Source organism: Globicephala melas, chromosome 6 (genome assembly GCF_963455315.2).
Source record: "Globicephala melas chromosome 6, mGloMel1.2, whole genome shotgun sequence".
In the NCBI taxonomy this organism is placed as follows: Eukaryota; Metazoa; Chordata; class Mammalia; order Artiodactyla; family Delphinidae; genus Globicephala; species Globicephala melas.
Genome location: NC_083319.1, coordinates 38,260,291 through 38,277,274, shown reverse-complemented (window position 1 = coordinate 38,277,274; position 16,984 = coordinate 38,260,291).

Sequence of the window (16,984 nt, the reverse complement as noted above, 5' to 3'; positions counted from 1 at the left end):
TTGTATTTGTCATTCTCTGTTAAGTAATTAAGGTTCCTATACTCACGGACACCTCAGTAGTGCTTTAAAAAGCAATTTACTGGGCTTCCCTGGTGGCGCAGTGGTTGGGAGTCCGCCTCCCGATGCAGGGGACATAGGTTCGTGCCCCGGTCCGGGAAGATCCCACATGCCGCGGAGCAGCTGGGCCCGTGAGCCATGGCCGCTGGGCCTGCGCGTCCGGAGCCTGTGCTCCGCAACGGGGGAGGACACAGCAGTGAGTGGCCCGCGTACTGCAAAAAAAAAAAAAAAAAAAAGCAATTTACTTTCTTTGGCACTTAACTATTCATGAAGATGGAACTTGGGCCCTGAGTAAAATGAGACAGACCCAAACTGGACTCAGACATCCTAGGGCTTCCAGGGTTTCATGGCATAACCCACAGGCTGCCGAATGAATGAATGAATGAAAAATAAATAGAATATTTATTTATTTAGCAGAGAGATGTCCACATAGGCATAACAATATACATACTAATACATACTAACAACGTACTTACTAATTACATTTTTTTTTTACATTTTTACATCTTTTCTTTTAAGAATCACAGTAGGGGTAGGAAGATTGTTTTGGGTAGCATAGAAGTTGGGAGACTGGAGATGGGATAATAAGTCTCTCTCTCCAAATGACAAATTTCAGGTCCTCCCCAGGTGATTTAGTTTCATAGCAAGATTTATGCCTGGGGCACCATCCTCAACTAGATAGATTGAGACAAGACCATAGGCCATCGAAGTCAAAGGCATGAAATACTAATTAGATACAAGTAGCCCAAGGAGACTCGAAAATGCCGTCAGAGTCCAAAATTTGCAAAGCCAGCTGCAGTTTCACTTTGCTTTATACACTGTCATTTGAGTTACCTACACAAAACCTAAAGGAATGTAAAACAGAGATCTCATGGACGGGTTTGCCCTGCTGGGAGGAGGGAGAACTCCCAGTTGCCTGCTCGCTTTCTTTAAAGCAGAGCTTCCTCTCGATAAGAGGTAGGGAGGGCAGATTCTGGTGGACGTTGGTGGGCAGGGAAGGGGAGAGGAGAGGGAGATGAGTGCCTGAAATTGGGATGGCAGCCCTATGTTTAAAATGGAGAACACCTCCAAGAAGGGGGCCCTGGGTAGACTTTATTCACTTAATAGACTTTAAGTGCCTGAGGACACAGTACAAACTCGTATCACATTATCAGACAGGCCCCCTCACGGCATCAGTGTCGGCAGAGGCTCATGAATATGTAAATACTATATGTATCTTGGAAACATGCTTGACAAGAGAATAGCTAAAATGAACTGATTCTAGTTATAAGCCCATCAGCCTGCCATTCTTTATGTTTGAACAGGCAGGCTATTGCTAGGTGACAGATCATTAAGGCTATCTACTCAGTCAGCGGAAATGAAGAAATAATTTGTTCCTAATAACCTTCAGATGACCTCCCAGGCAAAAGGGAGTCTTTAAAGTGCTGTCTCTGCCAATATATGTCAGGCGGCGCGTGGGGTTCTTCTGGCCCTGCAGTCAGAGCGGGGCGGCTGGTGAAACAGATTAATAAACACCTACTGACAGGGACATATCAGGAAAAGATCTCATCACCTGCCATTATTGGGTTGATGAATAATTCAGAGCTCTCCATCAGAGCTGGGAATTTCAGGCTGTGCGGAGATCTACATCCACAGGGAGGAGGGCAGCCTGAAGACACTGATTCCCAGCATGAAATGGGGGCCTAGGAGCTGTATTTCTGTCCCAGACTGTGCAGGCATTGGGCAGGGGTAGGGGTGTGTGTGGAAAGGCATGGAAAAGTTTACCTCCTCAGAAGGTGACCAGTACGGTTTAGGACCAAAGAGCCAGTAGGAAACTTCTCAAAGCTACCCGACTGTCATGAAAAGTTTAGTGGCCAGGGAAGGCCCCCGGCGCTTATTTGTCTATCACCATTGTTGGTGAAAGAGGCCTTGGCCTTTGCTTCCTTACCTTGCTGGTGGATTCCAGAGGAACAGATAGGTCAGTCTCTCCGACTTGGCCCTCATTCCTTGTATACTTAATCTTGCCTCCATTCCTACTTTCTTTCTATCAGTGAGGAAATATTTGCTCTGCAGATGTAATCACTGTAACAGCTTTGGGGTCAGATAGGCTTCTATGGGAATCTCACGACAGTCTCTAACTACCAGCTGTGTGATCCTGACCATGCTGGGATTCAGTTCCCCATCTGTAAAATGGGCTCAACAATGTCTGATTCAGACAGTTATTGTGAGGTTGAAAAACAAGTATGCCTGGAGAAGTCCTAGCCGAGGGCTGGGACCAAGCAAGTGCCCACTTTCTACTGGAGACATATATTGGTTGCCTTCATCTGTCCATCTGTTTTTTGATCAGAGACAAGGCAGGAAACATATTGTACAGGCAAATTTAATAATTCAAAGAGAGTTAAATAAAGGGACCATTTCCATAGATGCTGGCAAGGTTTAGCAAACCAACTAGGGATAGTGACGTGCCCCAGACCAATAACAGCAGGGATCCCTTAGTCCCTCTAGGCCTTAAGGGGCAGGAGGAAGAAGCCCGCCATTTACGACAAGAGATTTGCTGCCTGACAGAGCTTTCTGTGGAAGCTCCTAGCCAACCATGGTGATCTGGCATGTTGGGAGCACAGGACAAACATCCCCACTGCACTCTGCTCCTGCCCTCCAATCCCTGCCAGGAGCTCCCTTTCACTGAACCCAACTGGATGCCAGGCAAGAGGCCAGTTGATGGGTCTTTAAAGGTCAGCTGCCTGGGGCACAGATCAAGGTGGAGAAAGGTGGGAATTGAATCTGGAGGGACAAACAGAAGAGATCCAGCATATTCACCTGACTGATCAGATTGTCCGCACTTCTCTATCTATGGTGTCTTTCGATGTGTGTCAGTTAAAAGGAAAGCAAAATAAAGGGCATATCTATGCATTTTAGGACCTTAAAGACTAGACTAGGTGGGGGTGGGGGAAAGGAAAAGAAAGAGAAAAAGAGAGAGACTAAAGAGTAATGGAGTCAAGTAATAATAATATAATAATATAATGCAATCAAGAAAATTTAATAATAATATAATGGAGTCAAGAAAATTTAGGCCATCATGTAAATCATTGCATATCCTTTACTAAGTTACTCTTTCTGGTTCTGACACCCATAAAATAAAAACTTTGCACTACTTGATGTCACAGAGCTTTCTTAAGATGGAATGAATGACCTAAAGCATTATAATAGAGCAGCTCCATCAATGCTTTCCCCTCCCCATTCTCAAATAAGTAATGGCATGGAAGACAAAGATTGCCATTCTTTGGAACTCAGAGCCACACAACATCTCCTCCTGAACTTGAACTTGATTTAGAGCTCATGGTGCTAAAACCCGTTTGATGAAATGTATGCATCATTCAGAGCCTAATCCTTCCAATTCAACCCAATCTGAGTTTCACTGGGCTGGAGCTTTTTGACTTTAGTCAAGAGGTAGGAGAAAATGTGATGTTTTGTTCCTAAAAGATAAGCACAGAAAAGTCTCTGGTCAGAAAATTAGAACGAGTGTATAGATCTTTCTGAGTCAATCAACTGTAATGAAACATCGTTTTAAAGAATCTTGTTAAGTGGCTTAGAGATAAAGTGCATTTTCTAAAACATTGGTTTCACAAAGTAGAGTGAAAGTTAGGATACATTTGGTAATTCTAGGGCTGAGCAGAGGCAGAGAATGAGACTAGATAAGGTAGAGAAGTGAGCAGAGCTGGGAAGGAGACAGAGAAACACAGCAGGAATGACCCTACATTGGCTACAATAGAAAGGCTGGATCATCTGAATTTCCATCCATCTGGATCATTGTCTTTCTTAAGCATTCTGAATACCTTTGGTTCTATTGCATCCTGTATATAACCCTTAGAAATAGCATGCTAGAGGAGGAAGTCTCCCATCAGGTCTCAGATGGCCTTAAAGAATAAGCTCTTTGGTCATTTGATTCCAGAACCAATATGTAATTCACTCATTCATCCATTAACTAATATTTTCAAGAAATATTTATTGAGGACCTATTAGGTTCCAGGAAGTCTTCTGGAAATATATTTCTAACTTACATTGATGCCGTAGTCAGAGGAAGTCCCTGAATTTTAAATGATAAAGAATAGCCAGCCTTACGAGGATCAGCAGAGAGAGCATCCCAGGTAAAGAAGGGATACAGAGGCCCTGGAAGCCTAACCAAGCTCGGCCTGTATGAGGAGCATGAAGGGCGGTGTGGCTGGAGGATGGTGAGTCCAGATAGCAAAGCCTGAGACTGGAGAGGAAGGAAGGGAGCATGCTACAGGGTGTTATGGGAGTACTCACTACCCATCTCCAGACTCCAAATAATGAGAAAAAGCAGATTGCAGTGGGAAGTTCAGCACCTTGTTGGGTTCAGTCTTCACATGCTGACCTTGCATCATAATGCAGCAGGTGGAAACAACAGGGCAAGCACAGCCGATGTGATATTAAAGTGCCTCAGGGATACAGTTAAGCCACAGCAGAGCTGCCCAGGGTATATCTCCTTTGCCATCCTCTTTTTGTTACCCATTATATTTGCACTTCTTCTTACAGTTTTGATAGGGAAAGGTCTAAAAGGCCATGCTTTGCCAACACATTCTCCTGAGGCTTCCTCATAGGACAGGCAGCTCTAATTTTAGAAAGGGACACAACAGACTAACTAGCCAGAAGCACATGGCCCATCCACACATGAGGGGGCTGGAGGAGTCCCCTCGCTCAGGAATGGAGAAGGGTCCCCAGCACGTAAGCCACTCACATGGCCTTTCTCTTCTACAAGGCTTATTTTCACTTTTGGATTGGAACTTGAAGAGAACACCAGAATATGTTTTCTGGACCTTTGGTTTTTCTTGTGAGTTAATTTCACGTATCTTCAAAAATATGGTTTCTCATCTGTACACAGACAGAGGGAGAGCCAGTCTCCTTTAGAAACTCGTCTGAGTACGAATAAGTGGGTGTGTTATTTCTGGAGAAGTTCCACTGATCATTTCAGTTCCCATTTTGGCTATATTCTCCTCTATATTGCTCATTTTCTGAAGATATCTCTTTGTTTTTGTTGCTGCTGCTGTTACTGCTTTCCCAGTAAATCGCCTCTGGGCTCTGCCATGCAGCGGAAACTTTTTTCAAATGCAGGCCCATTAATGTAATCAGTAGCCATTACTGCTTAAAGCAAGTCAGTTACTGAAGTAAATAGTTAAACTTGTAAGTGACAAAGAAAGTAAGCCAAAGAAAGCAAGAATTGGGGTGGGGGGTGGGGGAGGAGTAAAGATGATTTACAAAGAATGTCAAAATGGAAAACTTTTTTCTTGTTTCCTCCTTCCTTCCCTGTATCTTTAGATGTAGCATGATGAAGAGTTTCTCTTTTTTTTTTCTTTAATTTATTTATTTTTGGCTGTGTTGGGTCTTCGTTGCTGCGCCGGGCTTTCTCTAGTTGCGGTGAGTGGGGGCCACTCTTCGTTGTGGTGCGCGGGCTTCTCATTGCGCGGGCTTCTCTTGTTGCGGAGCACGGGCTCTAGGCATGCAGGCTTCAGTAGCTGTGGCACGCGGGCTTAGTTGCTCCACGGCCTGGGTTCTTCCCGGACCAGGGATTGAACCTGTGTCCCCTGCATTGGCAGGTGGATTCTTAAGCGCTGTGCCACCTCGAATGATGAAGAGTTTCTTACACCAATAGGATTAAGACATCTGCTGGGAAGGGAAGTGACACCAGGCATAGAGTCTGGGAAAGTAAATCCTAATCAGGGTGACCATATGTTCTGGTTTGCCTGGGAAAGTCCAAGTTTCCACCTGTTCTTCTGGCACAGTTGCTAATAATTTTCTCCCTTCACTTTCAAAAATGTCCTATTTGGATGGTAAATTACATGGTGGCCCTAGCCCTAATTCTGCCTCTTCCACTAAGCAGGCATGTGTCTCTGGATAAATTCCATACTTCTCTGGATTTGGTTTCTCAAGTGTTTGGATGAGATTGTAACTACGGTGCTCTTTATCCCAATATTCTATTGTTCCATTAAGAATAAAAGAAGACAACATAGAGTTTTGTAGATTATGGAATGTGCATGCTTTTAATGAAAGAATATCACTTATTTCTGAGGGGAAAGTTTGACTCCTGGTTTAGTACAACTGCCTCTGTCTTCTCTAACAGGCATTTGTTAATGATGATTGGAAGGATGATTGGCGCTACTCTTAAGATCTTAAATGCATTGTCTTATTTAATCCTAACAAAACTATTATGGTTTCTATCTTATACGGACTGATAGTCACTTCAAACTGTCTTTCAAATATAATTGTATCTGACTTTAAAATACAGTGTTCTTAACCACCATGCCACATCTAGGATGCTTTGAGCAAAAGCAGCAAAGAAAGTACTCAGTGTATCAGTCAGGGTAGGCTAAGGTGTGCTGTAGTAACAAAGAATCCACAATCTTTCTGGCTCAAAACATTTATTTCCCAGTCATGTTACATATCCATCAAGGGTTATCTGGGGGCATTGCTGTGTGCTGTTCTTTCTCTAGGACCTAAGCTGATTGAGCAGCCATCATCTGCACTGTAGACCCAGTTCATTGGTAGAAGAAAAAAGGCAGCATGGCAGATTGCACACTGCCTCTTAAAGGTTCATCCAGAAAAGACCACGTCACTTCTGTTCACAGTTCATTGCATACAACTTCATCAACTCAAGTCATGTGACTACCTCTAACTGCAAGAGGACAGGAAGTAAAATTGTACAGTGGACCAGAAATAACAGGAACATCTGGTGAAAAGCATTTAGCCACACCAAGGTACTCCTAGAACAAAAGATCTAAAGTCCCTCTCACAGCGTTAAAATTCTGAGTTTCAATCACCTCTAAGCAACATTTCATAGAACTAGGCATGCATTTTTGACTCTATTTCTATAATGCTTTCTTAAGCCCTTTGTTATCCACAGACATACTAGCTCATCTCTGTTAAAAACATTCTTTCTATCCAGATAAGCAGGTTGAATGATATGGATATAAACTACTCCTAATCCACTTATGTCCCTCCTCTCTCTCACGTCTCAGCTGTATCTACTATAAAACTAAGAGATGCCAGTTCAGTGAAGGAAAGGGTGTGTTTACCTCAGGAAAGAGTGTCTTTATGACACAGATCTGCTCTGATGAATCCACTAATGTGAAATTTCTGACCCAATAGGCAGTGATTGCACAGCTCTGAGACTTCTCTCATTATTCATGAAATATATGCCGTGCAGTGTCAGTGCTCTCCCTGCAGACCTGCTGCCAAGCAATTACTCATTTCCATCACTTAGCCTTTTTATTATTATTATTTTTCAGTGGGTATCTATATATTCACTACACTTCAAGAAGCAAAGCACAGTCCCAGAATGAAAATGATGCTTGTCGTGTTTGATTTTAAATAGAAAAGCACTTTAAGTCCTTAAAAATTGATGTTGTTTTAAACTTTACAGAAGGCAAGAGAGGAAACCGGTAGCTGCAGAAATAAATGGAGAGCAATCAGGAGCATTTCCAGGGTTATACATATTTGCTACCCAAGAGCTGCTGGAGGGACTATCTTATACGTCCTGATTTATTTCTCTGACTCCCCCCAGGAGCCCTTAAGAGGAACAATGAACCAGAAATGGCGACAGAGCTCTGGTTGAAGTCCTTTGCCAGAGGCAGGAGTATTCATGTTCAGTGGCCCGTGCTTAGAAAAGGGACAGGCTCCAGGAGCCATGTCCCCTTCTCAGCACAATGTTTGTTTGTATAGCCCTTGCAGATATAAAGTCTAATGTAAAAGAATGGCTGCCTTTTGCTGCTATGTGATAAAATCTGTTCAGAGCACTTGTATCCTGGTGAACATCACAACTGAGAAACATTCCAACACCAGAAGTTAAAACAGAAGAGCTTTGGAAGTGTGAAACTTCACTAAACAAAAAGTCCTCAGTCCTAGGCTCCAATCCTCCTGCGCAGGTAGTCTTCTCAGAATCTGTGGTCCATTGCAATGATGGCCCCAGCTCTTCACAGTCCCAGTATCCACCCCTTCTCTCGTGAATTTGTGGTTACTCATTAAAAAGACATTGTCCCAGACTTCCCTGGTGGTGCAGTGGTTAAGAACCCACCTGCCAATGCAGGGGAAACAGGTTCAATCCCTGGTCCAGGAAGATCCCATATGCCATGGAGCAACTAAGCCCATGCACCACAACTACTGAGCCTACGCTCTAGAGCCCGCGAGCCACGACTACTGAGCCCGCACACCACCACTACTGAAGCCCATGCGCCTAGAGCCTGTGCTCCGCAACAAGAGAAGCCACCGCAGTAAGCCTGCACACCGCAGCAAAGAGTAGCCCCCGCTCACCACCACTAGAGAAAGCCCATGCGCAGCAACAAAGACCCAACGCAGCCAAAAATAAATACATAAATAAATAAATTTATAAATAAATAAATATCTCTGCCTTAAAAACAAAAGAAAAGGCATAGTCCCTTTCTCCATTTCTTGAATGTGAGCTGGTCTTATGACCTCCTTAGCCAATAATTATGCAAAAGTGATAGCAGGCCAATTTTGAACCTATGCCTCCAAAGCCCTTGTGTGTTGCCATGTGACCTTTCTTGCATCCTCACTATCACCATGGAAATGTGCCTGCTGGAAGAAGAGAAACATGGAGCAGCTTCAGCCCTAGTTGTTTCAATGAAGGTCAGACAGACTGACAGCCAGCTGACCCCCAGGCACATGAAAAAGCCCAGCCAAGATCAGCAGAGCCACCTTGCCAAAACCCAGCTGACCCCAGACGTATGAGAAATACATGTCTATTGTTTATTATTAAAAGGTCTTGTGACTTTGTTATACAAGTTACATAACTCACTCACTCAAACCCCATCAGGAAATTATGACTTTCTTTTTTTCCCCTCTCCCACACCTCACCCTGATATTTATTTACTTTGGTCTTTCCATTTTCTTTAGTTTCCTTACTCTATTTCCCTTATTATCATTAAGTGCATATCACTGTGCTGGACAACATAGTTAATACAGGGACTGGTGAATCAGGGAACTTTCTCTCAAGGAGTTCTCATTCTAGCACAGCAGTTCTCAATATTTTTTATCTTGACTTACTTAATGGATGGCATTAATATGTGCAAGACACTCTCAAGAGCAAACGGAGTTATGAACAATTTCTGGTGCATTAGCTCTTTCTCTCCCATGTCTCCTATACCTAAGACATTGCATTTGAATGCTAGCAAGTCAAAGCAGCACTAAAAGGCTTGAAACATATCATAGATGTCAACTTGAATCATTTGTATGATGTTATTTTACCTACCATTAGTTGTAAATTACTTACAGTACCCTTTGTTGCTGATTGCTGCATCCTGGGTTTTGATATCCCAGAGGAGAACAAGTGGCCTAGTGAAAGGAGAATGCTGACATCCCGGGTCTTAACTGCAGTCCACAGCATACTGAAAAAAGGGCTTAGCAGAAATATAAGCAACAGACTGGGGGTGGGGGGTGGGGCGGGCGGACTCAGAAAGGAACAAAACATTCCACCTGGGGCACACAGCGATGCTTCCCAGAAGAGCTGACATCTATCTGGCCAGGGTTTTGACAGAGTAAATTAAATCACTTCATTTGTAAGAAAGCACTCTTTATCCCTTGTCCTCCAATCCCAGATGTCCCCCCAATCCTTTTGACTGGGTTCCGTCGAGGTTGAAATTTCCATCAGAGCAAAGAAATTACACATTATTGCCACACCTTACTGAGATAGATGATGAGAAGGTAACAGCTCAGAATCTGGAGCTTTGAGCCCAGATTCCCTATTACTGCGTTTCTTCCAGAAGGATGCTCACAGAGTCAGCCTCCCTCACTTACTGGCCAGATCTACCAGTTCTCTATCACCTGGCTAACAACAGAGCTGGGACAAATATGGCTTTCTTCTCCCTGGGCTAATGTTCTTTCCAGTTTGTTGAGTGTTTGATTATCTTTAGATGTCCCTTCTAACCTTGGCTTCCGAGTCAGGTTTTCTTTTGAGTCTTGCCTGCCGGTTTAAAGAAGGATTTATAGACACCCTCCCCGCACACTCCTGCTTTGGAGGAGTCAAAAGCACTCCTCCAAAGCAGGAGTCAAAGCTGCTCTATACAGAAAGAGGCCTTTGGGATTCTCGAGGACTCTAGTTTAAGAAAAACTCTTTCCCTGTTTCCTCCTCCCATGTCTATCCTAGAAAAGTATGATCTTTCAGTTTCACTCTAAGACGCAGGTTTCCCAAGTGGTTTCCTCATTATGCGACGGCACAGGAAGGGGAAACAGCCCTGCGTTGGAAGTAGGTATCAGAATGAGAGCAATAAAGTTCTACAGGACAGTATTGTGTAAAGGAGGAGACCTGGAAAGGTGCATTCTTTCATATAGTTTGAAAAAAGCGAGCTTCACTGGCAGATGGGGAATGTATGTGGAGCCTTTGCTCCCCTCTAGGAAACCACAGTGCAGAATTTTAAGGTTTAAGAGCAAAGCTAGGCTATCCTCTGCAGTTAACAGTTCTTTGAAGAAACAGCTGCTAGCTTGCTGCTTGGCCCTAATAGAGATTGAATGCCTGATGATAGGCTGTAGACTTACAGAATACCTTGTTATCATTATGGCATTCCACATAATGGTGCTTCTGACCAGGGAATCCATTAACAGTGAGCTGTCTGATACACCAAGCCATAAAATTGGGCGGGCACAGTAGCACGCCACCATCAAGTAGGAATGCTGTATTTGAGACTCCCCATGAGGACGTTGCTCAGATTTTCATGGTTCCTACTTTTGCCGCGTTCCCTCCTTTCTCTCAACCTACCCCTGAGGAGTTCCGTATGACCAGCTGACCAAGAAAGAAAAAATTCAGGTTTGCTTTATAGGTGGTTTTGCATGAAAAGCTGGCAGCATCTAAAAGTAGGCAGTTGTTACACAGCCTCGCTTAGGAGTGGCATGAAGGACGGTGGTGAGGGAACATCCTGACGGTAGGCAGAACTTTTGAGCAGTCTACCTGGTTATTCATTTTTTGCCTGGAAGGAGAGAGGGCAAGGTACGGAACTATATGGATTCAAGGGCAGTGACTAATGGTTTGGTTGGATGATCAGAAACTTGAAGGAATACCACTTAAAAGTTGGTAGAAGGAGGTCTGGGGAGAAATAAGTGGATAGGTCTCTCAGAATAAGCAAAATATGAAAAGATCTTTATGTCTCACAGCAGAGAAGTTTAATGATCAAGTGACCAAGATGACCTATTCCGTGGATGTTGGTCAGCCTCTTTTCTGAGCAACCCCATCCTTGCCCATTGGGCTAATAAAAATAGTGGCCAGGTCAGGAGAGCTGAAGGCTATGCATGGACTCAGCAAGATGAACTTCCACTCGCCAAGCCTACAGCCCCTGCTCCAGGCCCACCTCCCATTGCCGGCTGCACATCTGCAGAGGCAGTAGCTGCACAGAGACAACAGCTTCCCAAGGACATTTCCTTAAGCTCCCCCTTCATTGTCCCAATTTGGTGGCAGGACATGCTGGGTTTCTCATATTTCTCTTCAAGCTCTGATTTCAGGAGATTGCTAGTGGGCATCAGGAGGATGTATTAATAATTCTTTCTCTGCTCCTTCAACTTCCACTTCCAGATCTTCACTTCCCCAGCAGGGCAGGGGGCCACATTTGTATAAGGTCTAATTTCCGTAATAAATCCCCTGTTCCGATAACACTCATGAGAGCTTCGCTTCCCTGACTGAACCCTGGCCGGTAAAAGGGGATTAGGTGTGGGTGAGTAGACCATGCATTTTATCCAGGTGAGGCCCTTTAAGATCGCTAGCTTTTCAGGACGTGGCTTTTCATGTGTAGTTCTTTTGCAGTCTGGAAGGTGAGGACTAAGATGGAGTGGGATTGCTATGCATAGAAAGAAAGGAAAAACTGGAAGGAAATTCCCCAAATCTAAAATAATGTTAAAAGTCTTGCTTTTGGTGGCAAGGCTACATATGGTTTATGTTTTCATTTTTTTCTACTGCTATTATAATTTCCAAATTTTTTACAAGAAATAGATTTGATCTATTACTTGATTAGTGAAAAAATAACAAATTTTGTTTCGAATAAAATCAGGGAATTAAAAAAGTTCAGGTTACTTGGTGACATATACATACCCTAAGGTATAATACAAAATCCATTTGTTGAATAGAGTTGAATTAATCAGTTTACACTCAATGTATACCAAGAACAAGGTTACTAGTTCAAAAAACACACCAAGTTTCAGTACCTCAAACAGTAAGTAAGACTGAGTGTGTTAGTGAAGCTCCTTCCATTACAAGAGGAGGCGTTATAAGGCTCAATATATGGTGGTTTGTTGTAAGAATACGTAAGACATTAAAATTGCTGGAATTTTTAACTGTCCCACATTTCACGGTGGCACAGAGTGTAGGAGACCCCTTGGAGCCTGGGCCTGGATTGAGGTTCATCTAGCTCAGAAGTAACTCTTGGGAACCTAGGAGAAAGTTATGGGTATTTATTCAAACATTTCGCTAATAGATAATTCAGCTTCTTCCTATGCTTTCCCCATGTGTACTCGCTGTTAAAGAAAATTAGATCATTTATAAGAAAAAATTAAAAATCAAGCTCATTCTTTGTATATCACAAGTATTTTATCATATAAGCAATAGGCAGCTACAGTGGAGATTGAAGCAGGAAAGTAAACTGAGACTTGAGGTTGAGATTAATAATAAAGCAGCCTGGAAACGGTGAAAGGAGAAAAGTCACAGAGGCAGAGAAGACAACTAGGATGTTAGTGTAACAAGCTAGGCAAAAAAATAATGTAAACCGAGTCAAGAAACTGGCAAGGAGAACCAAAAATTATGTTGGAGAAACTAATGAAAGTATCATATTAGCATAATTAGAAACCAATTTGTTTAACTTTAATGAAAAGCTGCATTTTCTTTTCTTTTTTTTTTTTAACATCTTTATTGGAGTATAATTGCTTTACAATGGTGTCTTAGTTTCTGCTTTACAAAAAAATGAATCAGTTATATATATACATATGTTCCCATATCTCTACCCTCTTGCGTCTCCCTCCCTCCCACCCTCCCTATCCCACCCCTCCAGGTGATCACAAAGCACGGAGCTGATCTCCCTGTGCTATGCGGCCGCTGCCCACTAGCTATCTATTTTACGTTTGGTAGTGTATATATGTCCATGCCACTCTCTCACTTTCTCCCAGCTTACCCTTCCCCCTCCCGATATCCTGAAGTCCATTCTCTAGTAGATCTGTGTCTTTATTCCCGTCTTACCCCTAGGTTCTTCATGACATTTTTTTTTCTTAAATTCCATATATATGTGTTAGCATACGGTATTTGTCTTTTTCTTTCTGACTTACTTCACTCTGTATGACAGACTCTAGGTCTATCCACCTCATTACACATAGCTCAATTTCATTTCTTTTTATGGCTGAGTAATATTCCATTGTATATATGTGCCACATCTTCTTTATCCATTCATCCAATGATGGACATTTAGGTTGTTTCCATCTGCGGGCTATTGTAAATAGAGCTGCAATGAACATTTTGATACATGATTCTTTTTGAATTATGGTTTTCTCAGGGTATATGCCCAGTAGTGGGATTGCTGGGTCATATGGTAGTTCTATTTGTAGTTTTTTAGGAACCTCCATACTGTTCTCCATAGTGGCTGTATCAATTTACATTCCCACCAAGAGTGCAAGAGGGTTCCCTTTTCTCCACACCCTCTCCAGAATTTATTGTTCCTAGATTTTTTGATGATGGCCATTCTGACTGGTATGAGATGATATCTCATTGTAGTTTTGATTTGCATTTCTCTAATGATTAGTGAGGTTGAACATTCTTTCATGTGTTTGTTGGCAGTCTGTATATCTTCTTTGGAGAAATGTCTATTTAGGTCTTCCGCCCATTTTTGGATTGGGTTGTTTGGTTTTTTGTTATTGAGCTGCATGAGCTGCTTATAAATTTTGGAGAATAATCCTTTGTTAGTTGCTTCATTTGCAAATATTTTCTCCCATTCTGAGGGTTGTCTTTTGGTCTTGTTTATGGTTTCCTTTACTGTGCAAAAGCTTTGAAGTTTCATTAGGTCCCATTTATTTATTTTTGTTTTTATTTACATTTCTCTAGGAGGTGGGTCAAAAAGGATCTTGCTGTGATTTATGTCATAGAGTGTCCTGCCTATGTTTTCCTCTAAGGGTTTGATAGTTTCTGGCCTTACATTTAGGTCTTTAATCCATTTTGAGCTTATTTTTGTGTATTGTGTTAGGGAGTGATCTAATCTCATACTTTTAAATGTACCTGTCCAGTTTTCCCAGCACCACTTATTGAAGAGGCTGTCCTTTCTCCACTATACATTCCTGCCTCCTTTATCAAAGATAAGGTGACCATATGTGCGTGGGTTTATCTCTGGGCTTTCTACCCTGTTCCATTGATCTATCTTTCTGTTTTTGTGCCAGTACCATACTGTCTTGATTACTGTAGCTTTGTAGTATAGTCTGAAGTCAGGGAGCCTGATTCCTCCAGCTCCGTTTTTCATTTTCAAGATTCTTTGGCTATTTGGGGCCTTTTGTGTTTCCATACAAATTGTGAAATTTTTTGTTCTAGTTCTGTGAAAAATGCCAGTGGTAGTCTGATAGACATTGCATTGAACCTGTAGATTGCTTTGGGTAGTAGAGTCATTTTCACAATGTTGATTCTTCCAATCCAAGAACATGGTATATCTCTCCATCTATTTGTATCATCTTTAATTTCTTTCATCAGTGTCTTATAACTTTCTGCATACAGGTCTTTTGTCTCCTTAGGTAGGTTTATTCCTAGATATTTTATTCTTTTTGTTGCAATGGTAAATGGGAGTGTTTTCTTGATTTCACTTTCAGATTTTTCATCATTAGTGTATAGGAATGCCAGAGCTTTCTGTGCATTAATTTTGTATCCTGCTACTTTACCAAATTCATTGATTAGCTCTAGTAGTTTTCTGGTAGCATCTTTAGGATTCTCTATGTATAGTATCATGTCATCTGCAAACAGTGACAGCTTTACTTCTTCTTTTCCAATTTGGATTCCTTTTATTTCCTTTTCTGCTCTGATTGCTGTGGCTAAAACTTCCAAAACTATGTTGAATAAGAGTGGTGAGAGTGGGCAACCTTGTCTCGTTCCTGATCTTAGTGGAAATGCTTTCAGTTTTTCACCATTGAGGACGATGTTGGCTGTGGGTTTGTCATATATGGCCTTCATTATGTTGAGGAAACTTCCCTCTATGCCTACTTTCTGCAGGGTTTTTATTATAAATGGGTGTTGAATTTTGTCGAAAGCTTTCTCTGCATCTATTGAGATGATCATATTGTTTTTCTCCTTCAGTTTGTTAATATGGTGTATCACGTTGATTGATTTGCGTATACTGAAGAATCCTTGCATTCCTGGAATAAATCCCACTTGATCATGGTGTATGATCTGTTTAATGTGCTGTTGGATTCTGTTTGCTAGTATTTTGTTGAGGATTTTTGCATCTGTGTTTATCAGTGATATTGGCCTGTAGAGTTCTTTCTTTGTGACATCCTTGTCTGGTTTTGGTATCAGGGTGATGGTGGCCTCATAGAATGTGTTTGGGAATGTTCCTCCCTCTGCTATATTTTGGAAGAGTTTGAGAATGATAGTGTTAGCTCTTCTCTAAATGTTTGATAGAATTTGCCTGTGAAGCCATCTGGTCCGGGCTTTTGTTTGTTGGAAGATTTTTAATCACAGTTTCAATTTCAGTGCTTGTGATTGGTCTGTTCATATTTTCTATTTCTTCCTGATTCAGTCTTGGCAAGTTGTGCCTTTCTAAGAATTTGTCCATTTCTTCCAGGTTGTCCATTTTCTTGGCATAGAGTTGCTTGTAGTAATCTCTCATGATCTTTTGTATTTCTGCAATGTCAATGTCAGTTGTTACTTCTCCTTTTTCATTTCTAATTCTATTGATTTGAGTCTTCTCCCTTTTTTTCTTGATGAGTCTGGCTAATGGTTTATCAATTTTGTTTATCTTCTCAAAGAACCAGCTTTTAGTTTTATTGATCTTTGCTATTATTTCCTTCATTTCTTTTTCATTTATTTCCGATCTGATTTTTATGATTTCTTTCCTTCTGCTAACTTTGGGGGTTTTTGTTCTGCTTTTTCTAATTGCTTTAGGTACAATTGAGGTTGTTTATTCGAGATGTTTCCTGTTTCTTAAGGTAGGATTGTATTGCTATCAACTTCCCTTTTAGAACTGCTTTTGCTGCATCCCATAGATTTTGGGTCATCGTGTCTCCATTGTCATTTTTTTCTAGGTATTTTTTGATCTCCTCTTTGATTTCTTCAGTGATCACTTCGTTATTAAGTAGTGTATTGTTTAGCCTCCATGTGTTTGTATTTTTTACAGGTATTTTCCTGTAATTGATATCTAGTCTCATAGCATTGTGGTCGGAAAAGACACATGATACAATTTCAATTTTCTTAAATTTACCAAGGCTTGATTTGTGACCCAACATATGATCTATCCTGAAGAATGTTCCATGAGCACTAGAGAAAAATGTGTATTCTGTTGTTTTTGGATGGAATGTCCTATAAATATCAATTAAGTCCATCTTGTTTAATGTATCATTTAAAGCTTATGTTTCATTATTTATTTTCATTTTGGATGATCTGTCCATTGGTGAAAGTGGGGTGTTAAAGTCCCCTACTATGGATGTGTTACTGTCAATTTCCCCTTTTATGGCTGTTAGTATTTGCATTATGTATTGAGGTGCTCCTATGTTGGGTGCATAAATACTTACAATTGTTATATCTTCTTCTTGGATCAATCCCTTGATCATTATGTAGTGTCCTTCTTTGTCTCTTCTAATAGTCTTTATTTTAAAGTCTATTTTGTCTGATATGAGAATTGCTACTCCAGCTTTCTTTTGGTTTCCATTTGCATGAAATATCTTTTTCCATCCCCTTACTTTCAGTCTGTATGTGTCTCTA